The sequence below is a fragment of the Acinonyx jubatus genome, chromosome D2 (genome assembly GCF_027475565.1).
Source record: "Acinonyx jubatus isolate Ajub_Pintada_27869175 chromosome D2, VMU_Ajub_asm_v1.0, whole genome shotgun sequence".
NCBI lineage: Eukaryota > Metazoa > Chordata > Mammalia > Carnivora > Felidae > Acinonyx > Acinonyx jubatus.
The window spans coordinates 47,405,803-47,418,287 of NC_069393.1; the positions used below are offsets into that span (position 1 = coordinate 47,405,803).

The 12,485-nt window shown below is 47.5% G+C and overlaps 1 long non-coding RNA gene across 1 annotated transcript; it reads right to left on the reverse strand.

Annotated features, from left to right (window-relative positions):
* Positions 1-9,018: 9,018 nt before the first annotated feature.
* Positions 9,019-10,585, reverse strand: LOC128312702 (uncharacterized). Its single transcript, XR_008292343.1, has 2 exons — positions 10,380-10,585; positions 9,019-9,223 (listed from the first exon to the last, which is right to left on the reverse strand). It is a non-coding gene; the product is annotated as an uncharacterized LOC128312702 (long non-coding RNA).
* Between the last annotated feature and the right edge of the window lie 1,900 nt (positions 10,586-12,485).

Sequence of the window (12,485 nt, forward strand, 5' to 3'; positions counted from 1 at the left end):
CCCAACAGTCTGAAGAATGATTTAGTAGATTTTGTTCCAAAGCCTTGCCCTGTTGAGTTGAGGATGTGGCTTTCTTGACAAACATCAATACAAGTTAGCAAAACATTTAGACTTGGCCCCTGAGAATCCCAGATTCAAGGGCTTATTATATCTTAATATAAACAGGCTGTGAACTTTCGACTAAAACAGGTAAAGTAATGACAAACAAACCACGATGAGATGAAAACTAATCAGAGGAGAATAATTTTCTGAATTTTTTTGAGAAGTCCTGCTAATCCTGGAGGATGTGATCTCACGTTCCAGCCATGCAGCCTCTGTCTGCACAGGACAACTGTAGACGCACTGATGTCCCAGGTTGCAAGGGCACCTTTGCTCTGAGCCCCAGCCACGTGGTGGGAAGGCTTGGCAAACATCTTCCTCCCTCACAACCACCGTCTCTTTTTCTCTTTTTCTCTCCTGATCAAGGAGCCCCATGCTTCAGGCGCTCCTTGGTATGTTCCTGCACATCTGTTCTTTTCCTTCTCGTTCACATCATCACAGAATTAAAAAAAAAAAAAAAAAAAAGCCTTTGAAGAAATTAGAACTGGCAAAAATGAAGCTGAGAAAATTCGCTGCCTCTTTCCTTCAGTATATTCCCTGCACAGCAGCCAGTGACCCAGTTAAAATTCAAAGATTCTATCACACCTCCGCTCAGAGCCTGCGGTGGTTCCCTACTTCTCTGATGAAAGCTGTGGTCTTTCAAACGACTTCCCAGTGTCTCTGTGATTTGTCCCTGACTTTCCCCCAACTCACACCTGTGGTTTTATCTCCTTCTGCTCTCTCTCTCCCCCATGCATTCCGTGAGCTACACTGAGTCCTCAAGCACACCGGGCCCACACCACCACAGGGCCTTTGCACCTGCTTCTCCTTCAGCCTGGGACCTCTTCCTCAGGTAGGCACATGCCTCAGCTACATGTCTCACTCTCTCATTTCCTTTAGATCTTTACTCAAATGCCACTTCAATGTGGTTTTCTTTTTGAAGTTTATTTATTTATTTTGAGAGAGAGAAAGAAAGGATGAGTGGGGGTGGGGCAGAGAGAGAGAGAGAGGGAGAGAGAATTCCAAGCAGGATCCTCACTGCCAGCGCTGAGCCCAATGCAGGACTTGAACTCACACAACCGTGAGATCATGACCTGAGCCGAAATCAAGAGTCCAATGCTTGACTGACTGAGTCACCCCAGTGCCCCTCATGGTGGTTTTGATTTGCATTTCCCTGATGATTAGTGATGTTGAGCATTTTTTTCAGGCACTTCTAGGCCATTTGTATGTCTTCTTCAGAAAAATGTCCATTCGGGTTCTTTGCCCATTTATTTATTTTTTTTTAGCATTTATTTATTTTTGAGACAGGGAGAGGCAGAGCATGAACGGGGGAGGGTCAGAGAGAGAGGGAGACACAGAATCGGAAGCAGGCTCCAGGCTCTGAGCTGTCAGCACAGAGCCCGATGCGGGGCTTGAACTCACGGACCGCGAGATCGTGACCTGAGCTGAAGTCGGACGCTTAACCGACTGAGCCACCCAGGCGCCCCTCTTTGCCCATTTTTAATAGGATTATTTGGGGGGTTTGCTAGTGAGTTTTCATAGAAACAGGATATGGAATGGTGGTTGTGAGGGGCTGAGAGCAGGGGGAAACAGAGGGCTGCAGATCAAAGAACATAAACTTCTAGTTATAAAAAGAATCAGTCCTGAAGATGTAATGTGCAACAGGGTGACTACAGTTAATGATACGGTGCGTATACCTGAAAGTTGCTGAACGTAGATCTTGAGAGTTCTTACCAAAACAAACAAAACAAAACAAAACACAAAGACAAAAACAAAACAAAAAAAAAAGGAGTTAACTGTTTAAGGTGATGAATGTGCTAATTATTGGGATCTCAGTAATCATTCCACCATATATATGGATATCATATCCTCACGGTGTACATTTTAAATATACACAAGGCGGGTGCTTGGATGGCTCAGTCGGGTAAGCCTCCAACTCTTGATTTTGGCTCAGGTCATGATCTCACGGTTCACGAACTCAACCCCCCCACCTCGACCGCCGCCCCATTGGGCTCTGTGCTGGCAGCGTGGAGCCTGCTTGGGATTCTCTCTCACTCTCTCTCTCTCTCTCTCTCTCTCTCTGCCCCTCCCTGCTTGTGCTTTCTCTATCTCAAAATAAATAAATAAATAAATAAATAAATAAATAAATAAATGTCTTTTTGTCAATCATTCCTCAGTAAAGTTGGGGGAAAACAGTCACGTCCCTGAGGTTGTCCCTGGCCACAGTATCTAGCTCCTCAATTCAGTGTCCCCAGCTCCACAGCCCCTTCCGGTCCTTCTCCTCCTGTTCCGTTAGCCCTCCTCACTCATTACCTGAGGGGCAGCTTGCTTTACGTATTGCGTTGTTTGTGAACTACCTCCCTCCCAGACCGTTACCTCCCTGAAAGCAAGGATTTTGTTCTCTTTGCTTGATTCACAGTTGATTCTCAATAAATGTTGAAATTTTTATTCCTTTTTTTTTAAAGAAAAAAAAAAAAAAAACCCTGAGTGAAAATAGTATGTGTGCCCTGGCAAGGGGACACTAATGGAACCGGACCCTTAGAAAGCACTGTTCCCCTATTCTTCGCTCTGGGGGGACCCGGACAAGCCCCTTGTCGTCTCTGAGCCTCAGTCACCTGTGTAAAATGGGCCCAATTGCACCTGCCTGTGTTAACGTCCAGGAGGTTTGTGAGATGCTAGTGAAAGAACAGGGCCAAAAGTCCCTCCAAACACTGCCCGATGTCTCTGGCACGGGGCACTTATGAGAATGAACTAGAAACTCGGCCGGCTCCAGGAAGCCCTGAGACCTCTTCCGTCCTGCCTGTCACAGCAGAGGTCCTTTCCTTCATCTGGAGCGCAGTAAAATTGTTTTCAGAGTTTATATCTCAATTCAGGGCCTCGAATGAGATCCCCAAAGTACTGGGGAATCCGTGCAAAGTTCCAAAAGAGGTCTGCTAGTGAGTCATCGGGCAGGAAACACTTCCCTTCTTCACCAGCCACCACAACCATGCCCTTTGAGAAATGCTCCAGGCATTGGAGGACACAATTACAAACAGGCTAATGGCTGGTGGAATGTATTTAATGAAATCTAAGTGGCTCTTTTGGGAAGCCTGGCTTCAAAGTGGGGCACTTCTGAGGGAGGGCTCACGGGTAACAACCGTCCCAAATTTAACACCGATGCGCCCATATGTACAAAGAAAACGTTGCTTTTTTTGTTTACGTTTTCCTGTAGCTGTTTAAAAAAAATTTTTTTTACTGTTTGTTTATTTTTGAGAGAGAGAGACAGGCAGAGGGTGAGCCGGGGAGGGGCAGGGAGAGAGGAAGCCACAGAAACTGAAGTGGGCTTCTAGCTCCGAGCTGTCAGCGCAGAGCCTGATGGGGGGCTCAAACCCATGAACCGCGAGATCATGACCTGAACGGAAGTTGAACGCTTAACCAACTGAGCCACCCAGGCGCCTCGCCTGTGGCTGTTTTAATCTTCTACCTGAATCCCCACCCACAGTGAGCGGAGACCCGGAGCAATCGAAGGCAACTGGGGCTTTCCGGTAAACAGCATCTCATTGTGTTTCTGGTTTAAATAGTCTCTTTTAATAAATAGTCAACTCCGAGCGCAGCTGTTCACTCCGGTGGTCGCTCCCTCCCTCCTTCTCCGAATGGTGATCCGGGTGTGAGCACAAGGCCTGGGACAAGGGAAGCAGCAGCTCACTGAGGGGCAAGGAGCTGTGGCCCTGCCAGTGGCCGCCAGGGGATGTAGCTGGGTGGGGGGATGCAGCTAGGTGGGGTCTGGTCTGCCTGCGGCCAGCACACCGCCCCAACGGCTGCTCTCACAGCAGGGAGGGCACCCCTGCGGCGACTGCCACTGACCCAGCCTGGGCCCCTGGCCTCTGTCATCCTCAGTGCCTCTCTCCTCCCAATACTAGACTCTTGCTGGTTCACACTGAACTTCACACGCTCTTATTTGGGCAAACGGGAGCTCCGGGACCCCACGCGTGCCTGGCCTAGATCGCAGGGACTCAGGAAGACCGCTCGGGCCTGACCATCTAGATACCTGCCACTCATCCCAGCCTGAACTGTATTTGCTATCGAGCCAAGGTGGGGCTTCTCTCAAGAGCCTGGACCCTCATTCGTTTATTCCCTCAACAGATTCCTATCGAGCGATCCCTTCTGTGCCACGAGTTGTTGCAGGTGCTGGAGACTGAGCAGCAAACAAAACCAAAGCCCCAGTCCAGAGGGAAGAAAACGACAGTGAGCAAGCAAATGAAATACACAGTGTGTCAGAGGGTGAGGCATGCTGTTGAGAGACATGTATCCAGCAAGGCTGACGACAAGAGGGAGCTGTCTAAAATAGGGTGACCAGGGAAGCCTTCTCCGTTACGGTGGTGTTTGAAAAGATTTGAACGGGGACCTGGAATTGGTGAGGGGCGAGTTATGAGACTCTCTGCTGGAGGAATATTTCAGGGAAAGAGAACAAACGGCAAGTGCAAAGGTCCTGAGGCAAGAGCACGCTTAGTGGGTTTGCAAAACCACATGAAGTCTGTGGTAGGCCAGTCAGAGAAGGCTTTAGAAACACCCACGTAGATGTGGGAGTGCCTCAGAACACTGAGCAGCTGGCTTCCCTTTTGCCAGTAGCCTCCTACCTGGTTTCTCTGTCCTGACTGTTCTCTGACTCAAGAACCAGCCTTGCCGTGATGGTGGGCTATGGAGCCTGAGGTCTGGTTTCTTTGTTTTCCCTTTGTCTTGTTCCTTCCTCCCAACTTCTGACCCAGGAGAGGCGGTGTCTTTCTGTCACGTTGGAGAGCTCCCCCTCTATATCCTGAGCGCTCTCTATTTGAGGCACTGGCTGCCTCAGTCCCAGCATCTCTTCAAGAATATTCATGTAGTGAATAGGAGGAGCCTGAGGAGAGGAGCAAGACACAACGGGTTGATATCCAATGAAGGCAGTGGGCATCTGGAAGCCAGGGTTTGTGATTTTCCTCTACTTACAAAATAGCACATTGGCCGGCCACAGTTTCAAGGATGATGGCAAAAGATATAACACTCCTGAGTCAGAGACAAAGGGCCTTAGCGCTCACGACACAGGCAGAATGAGCATCAGTGTCTGCATCAGATCCCCTTGTCCCCACCTTCCATGTCGACGAGGCCGAGAGGTTCGTGTGGCTACGGCACGTGCAGGGAGTTCGCATCATAGCTGAGAAATCACGCACTTGGGGAATCGTTTATCATATGCGATTAGCGCCCTTGACTCCTGCCCCTGACGAAGACATTATCTTTGCCACCCTGGACAATTCAGCAAGCCTGCCCTTTGCTCTGGAGGGGACAGACACTACCTCTGTCTTCCCAGGCTGTTCTCGACGTGAACGTTCTTGGAGAGATTCTGGGGCAAAGGCAGCCGATGCCTCTGCTCACAAGAAATGGGAAAAGCACACGGCCTGTTGGCTCCCAGCATGGCAGGTGGGAGCTCAGCCTATGAAGGTTCAGGAATAGGCCACTGTCACCCCAGAGCTTCTGATCTTGGCGAGAACGGATAAAAAATAGAAAGCTGAAGACCGTGTCCCTATCGCTCGAGGATCAGCTTGGCCTTTTTGTCTCTGGTGCCGCCTCCAGAGTAAACAAAAATGGGCCCAGACGCAAAACACAGGCAAGACTGAGGAGTTTGGCAACTGGAACATTCCTCCCCACCAGGCACGTTTTCTGCCGGAAGTCATTGGCCCCGGGCTGGCTGGGCCCACAAACACCTCAATCCATCACTGACAGGGCGTTCTGGCAGCAGCCTCTGGAGCCACATCTCTGGGCCGAGACCAGCAATTAAGTGTTTAGATTCAAATCAACGTTTATAACAGCCTTGGGGACCTTTCCAGAGCTCTGGAGACCGAATAAGCTACTATCAATACAATCGTATGAAGTAAAATTACACAGAGAAAAGTTTTACACAATATGCTGCATATGGAGTTATTTTGACAAGAAATTTAGTTTGCTTTTCTTAAGTCTTCTCTGCTTGTGCAAGAGTATTAATTACTCACTAATCTACTTAATTTGATTAAATGTCTTTATTTTTGTGAAGAAAACTCTTTTTTTTTCTTTTTTAAATGTTTATTTATTTTTGAGAGAGAGGGAGCGTGAGTAGGGGAGGTACAGAAAGTGGTGCGGGGGTGGTAGGAGACAGAGGATCCAAAGCGGGCTTTGTGGTGACAGCAGAGAGCCCGAGGCGGGACTCGAACTCACAAACCGTGAGATCGTGACCTGAGCCAAAGTCAGGCTTTCAACCAACGGACCCACCCAGGCGCCCCTTGAAGAAAATGGTTGAGTATTTACTATAAGTTGGTCCTGACTGAGCGTGAGGATACACAGATAATCAGGTATGTGGCTGCCTATTCTCCCAAGAAGCTCACAGCCATCTCAGTGATAGGGTCCTCTGAGAGGCAGAAAGTGCCAGAGACTTGGGCAAAGCCAGCGTCTGACTCAGACATGGGGCACTGACCTCTCTTAATCCTATCATTGGCGTGGGGACGATCCCCGTCACCCCTGCTCCTCATCCTTTACTGTCTCCTCCTTCTCAGATCCTTATTGGCTGTGCCTTGCAAATGCCCACTTGGGTTGCAGAGAACTTTTAGGGCAAACTGGTCAAGAAAGTGAAAATCCAGGATTACTTAGCATACTCAGTGCACGAAGCAAAGGTAGGGCCAGCTGGGCAAACAAACGTCTGTTTATGATAGGTGAAGGGATTGCGAGAATGAATGGCTGGATGGCTGGATGAATGATACAAAAGCGTGAATTCTGGTAACAGGAAAAATGAAAAAGGAAAAACGAAATTGACACCCCTAGGATGGCCGCTATCAAAAAAAAAAAAAAAAAAAGGAAAGGAAGAAGTGTTAGTGAGGACGCAGAGAAATCGGAAGCTTTGCGCATTGTGGTGAGAATATAAAACGGCTATTGAAGACCGTATGGCAGTTCCTCAAAAAATAAATATAATTTTTTGTGAGGCAGCAACTCCATTTCTGGATAGTGTACGCAACAGAAGTGAGACCGAGGACCTGAACGGACATTTGTACATCAATGTCAAAGCAGCACTATTCACGATACCTGAAACAGGACCAAAAAATGGTGTGTGTATACATTATATACATACATATATATATAATGTATGTATATTATGTATATATGTGTGTATATATATATTATATATATTACACACACGCACACACACACATGTATAATATTCCATTGTGTGTATATAGACACACATACATACAATGGAATATTATTTAGCCGCCAAATGGAAGAAATTGTGATACAAGCTGCAACCTGGATGAACCTTCAGGACATCACATTAAGTGAAATAAGCCAGACACACACAAAAACAAATATTGCGCGATTTCACTGACATGAGGAAACTAAAGCAGTCGAAATGATAGAGACAGAAAGTGCATGGTTGCCTTGGGCTAGAGAGAGGGAGGAATGGGGAGCGACTGTTGAACGGGAACAGAGTTGCGTCTTGAAAAAGTTCCAGAGGTGGATGGTGGCGATGGCTGGGCAGCAATGTGAATGCCCTTAATGCCACTGAACTGCACACTTCAACGTGGTTAAATGGCAAATTGCATGTGATGTGTATCTTACCACAATAAAAAAAAAAAAAAAGGTAAACTATTCAGTGAGTTATCAGTTGAGAAATTGATGGCAGTTTTCACTTTTTAGCCAGATGTTTTGGCGTCATCTGGACATGGCCAAAATGAAATGATGAAGGATTTGGGAATTGAAGCCAGGACTCTGGAGTCTCAAGTGACTGTGATAATTACTGCATTTCATTTCCTGTATATAAGGCAGATTGAGTTCAAGACCAAAAGCAATATTCCAATGGGCTGTGATTAATTGCCCCTCCTGTGTTTAAATGGACCTCCTCATGGCTTTTGCTATTGTTCTGCACAAATAATTAGGGCAGTTTCCCCTGCAGAGTTTGTGCTCATGCATGGCCTCATAGAGAACAACAACAACAACAACAACCACCAAAAGGCAATTTCTGTTCAGTGCTTAATGAGATTTCAGACTTGGAATATGTTAATCCACAGTTAGATGGTGAACACAAGGTTTTAGCTGGGAAAGGGAAGCACCAGGCTTCCCGCCCTACACCAGCCTGTCGTTTGCTTATACCATCTCGCTTAATTTTCCTAGGGATGCTATGATGTATACATTATCTCTTCTTTATTTATAAATGAATCTCAGAGAGGTTGAGTAACTTACCCCGAGTCACACAGATGGCAAATGGAAGGGTGGAAAGTTGTACTTTGCTCTGATTCCAATCATATCATGCTCTTGAAACGGCAATAGAACGGCAATAGAATCCTTGACTTTCCCTGAATAACTACAGTGTTATTCATCTGGTTATTTTATTCGCTCGGCCACGTAATAGTGTTTTATACTTATAAATATAAAACAAATAATCGTTCTTCACTTCCTGTATTCCAGTGATAGGCTCTGAGGATAGAGACGTAAGATACTCTGGAGCTATCTCATGGATCAACGTTAGTGACAGGGAGACTCGGGTAAAAGACTGTGATTTTGTGCTATTGCAGAGATATGCACCGGTAGGAGACAGCACACGGGGGGTAACGTAGCCCAGGCCACTTTGCAGCTGAGATAAGGATAAGAAGGGTCAACAGACAGAAAAAATGAGAAGCAGGCGTTTCAATCAGAGAAGAACACCAAACTCCCCGTAGTACACTTGGAGAACAGATTAGAAATGAGGGTGGGGCTAAGGGCTTCGGATTTTGTGTTGAGGTAGAGAGTGAACAGGGAGCCACTGACATTCTTAAATGAGAAAATGACAAAAACATTAAGTTTGTGATTTAGAACGCTCACTCTGATACACGGAGGATGGAGATGGGGGGTGGCGGGCCAACACAGAGACAAGGAGACTATATTAACTTCCTAAGGACATCGTAACAAGTTACTGCAAAGAGGGGGAGCTCAAAACAACAGAAATTTATTCTAGCATGGCTATGGAGGCTAGAAGTCCAACATCAAGGTGCCTGCAGGGCCAAACTCCCTGTGATGACTCTAGGGAGTGCCCTGCCTTTCTCTCAGCTTCTGGTGTTGCAGGCAGTGGCAATCATGGTTGTTCTTTGGCTTGTAGGTGCATCACCCATGGCACTCTCCCCGTGCACTGTCTCCTCTTCCTGCAAGGACACCGGCCATATTGCCTCAGGGTCCACCCTGCTCCCACATGCCCATATCTTAACTTGATTATGTCTGCAAAGACTATTTCCAAATAAGATCACATTCACAGGTATTAGGGGTTAGGACTTAAATATACACATATACATACATATATGTGCGTGTGTGTGTGTGTGTGTGTGTGTGTGTGTGTATTATAGGGGCACAGTTCAACCCACGCCAGAGACCAGTTAGAGGACTCTTGTAATTGCCCAGCTGAGAAATGACAAGGTGCTGAGCAGCAGCAGAGACCCAGAGAAAAGGAAGGAATGGGAAGGAGAGCTGGTCAAGCCTGAAAGCGGTGTGGGTTACGGGCCACTGGGAGGCAAAAGAAGAAGATTCCTGGGAAGACAAAAGGGGAAAAGGTGGGACACACAATAACTTAGTCATGCACATAAGAGGGCTGGCGGTGATGGTGTTGATCTCTCACTCTTTCAGACAGTAGAACCCTCTATTGTCTCTGAGATAAAATGCCAACAATTGACCTGGGCAACATTGGAATCATCCAAGTCTGGCCCACACCTCTCTCTCCAGTCTCGTCACTCACACCCCTGCCTTTCCCCTAGTGTGCACACATGAGCAGGAGCGGGCATGCACACAAACACGTGTGCACACACACACACACACACACACACACACACACACACCAGGCAGTCATTCTCTCCTTTTGTTCACCTTGCTCCTAAAGCACATACAGATGGGTGGTATCTTGTGCCTGGCTGTGTCTGCCTGGTGTGCCGTGAGGGAGAGCATAGTCTTGCCCCTGCCCGGGGTGCACCCCTACCTGTTGAACTCCATCCCTCTGCCCATCTATCACCCTTGGGGAAAGGATTAATCCTGCCTGTCCCTCACCTTCCACGGTATGCTGAGTCTAATCAGTACCTACAGGTGTTGTGCTCATCCGGGGTCATTGTGTCTGTCTGACCCACCCCCCAGAGCAAGTACAGATGGAGAGATCAATATTTTACTCATCTTTGTACCCCCAAGGCCTCACAGGGCCCATCCCAGAGGAGAAGCTCAAGAAATATCTGCTGGGAAGAGCGAACTGGATTGCCTCTTCGAGGAATGTTGCTGGAGTCTACTACAGTTCAAGGGCATGGACTTTGAGGTCAGACACAGCTGCATTTGAATCCTGGTTCTGATACTCAGCAGCCCTGTTCATTAGGGGCATTTTGAAAACTTCCCAAGCTTCATTTCCTTGCTTGAGAATGGGGGTCCCGACGGTGGGGCTCCAAGACAAGTCAGTGAGATCACAGGTGTAAAGCATCCGACCCACTACCTGACAGATCACTACCAGCTCAGAACACGCTGGTTACCGTGGTTACTGTTCTCAGGCCTTCTGGCCCTTGAGATATCCTGCCCCGCCCAATAGACTGATGGGATTTGTGAGTCCCCGCAGCTCTAGCCCCTCCTACCACTCTCTTGCCCCAAGGCACCCATAACATTATGATGTAATTGAGAAATACATGCATGATTCTTCCTCAGTCTTTACGGTTTGGGTACTGAGCAGTCATGAGACATTGGGATGTCATCAAGAACAGCTGTTTGGGGAGGAACGTTCCAGGAGGAACAGAAAACCAGAAATGTGCCAAGAGTATGTATAGGAGTTAAACAACGTTCTTTACAGTTTGCAGATAGGATGGGAGCTCGACGCAGGGACAAGAGCCCGAGCTGGCGTCTCCCCGTCCAGTCCTGGCTCCGTCTCTCATGGGCTCTCAGACCTGCATTGTCTCGGCCTTTTCATGGGGCTGTTGTGACACCAGGAAATAATGTGTACGAACTGACCAAGCCAATGAACAACAGTAACTACTCAATAAAAGGTGCCCCCGTTTTCTGTCATTAAGATGATGGTGAGGGTGGAGAGAGAAATCAGAGACCCTCTGTAGGGAGTCCTCATGGTAATTCAACCCCAGGGGACACTTAGCACTCTCTCCCTGGTGCCAGAGGGGAGCTCTGGAGTCCAAGAGAATGTGTGTGGACTGCTTGGCAGTATACCCTGAGAGACCAGAGGTGACTGTCCTGAACCCCAACAGAACCCCACTCCTTTGTCCTGCCTGGTTTGTCAGGCAGGTGCCCAGGCTCCATCTAGGTAACAGTCAAGCCCACGCTGGTAGCTCCATGGGGTAGGCATCTCGAAAGAAGTGAAAGAGAGAGAGGTGACTGGAAGCGAGCTCACAAAAGGATCCAGTGAGTGGGATGGGGGAGCATGAAGTTTTGAAGTAAAGAGGGTCTGGGGAAGGAAGAGAAAGCAAGGCACCCAAGCAACTGTGCGCTGACTCTGAAGCTTTTATTTGGATATCTTTGGAAATGTCTGCGGGAGGCCCACAAAGCACAATAAACTGCCCAGTGTCTTTGAGAACTGGGAGGTCCTTATTTTAATTCCAGTGGGAATTTTTATTGGCCTCGGGAGGTCTTTAAGCCTGATGTCATGAACCAGATGCTGAAGGACGTGCCTCTAGTCCTGCCCTGGGATTCTGTAGCTGACTGATCTCGATCAGCCCCTCCACCTTAGGGGTTCCAGCCCCTTCTCTGTGAGGGGTAGGTTGGAGAATTGGGTCTCTTGGCTTCCTGGTGACATTTTGTAACGTTTAATTTCAGATTCCCGATCTCCCGTTCCGATTTTTTTTTTTTTAGTTGGAAACTACAACTTAGAAAAGAATATTCTTGCCTTCACTTTCTACATAATTTCCTAGATACCAGGCTCTGCATCACAAAATTGCCCAGGAAGCCGATTAAAAACATCCTCCAGTGGGAGGGGATCCAGGAACATCTGTCAGTTTAACAAGTTCCATAGGTGATTTTTTATGATCACACAACATTAACCTATACCGTCTGAAAATATAACCTCATAAGACAGCTGCTGAAAATTGAACGTGATTCAATCCTCAAAAGGTGTATCATTAAGCTGTGCTAAATGCCAAGGTCTGTGCTAGCAAAGTGAAGTCAAAACTTGAGAGACAGGACCTGGGTGGCTCAGTCGGTTCAGCATCCAACTCTTGGTTTCGGTTCAGGTCATGATCTCCAGATTCATGTGTTTGAGCCCCGCCTCAGGCTCTAGGCTGACAGTGTGGAGAATGCTTGGGATTCTCTCTCTCTTCCTCTCTGTCTGCCCCTCTCTTGCTCGTGCTCTCTCCCTCCCTCTCTCTCTCTCTGTCTCTCAAAAATAAATAAATAAACATGAAAAAATAAAAAAAAACAAAAAAAACACAAAACTTGAGAGA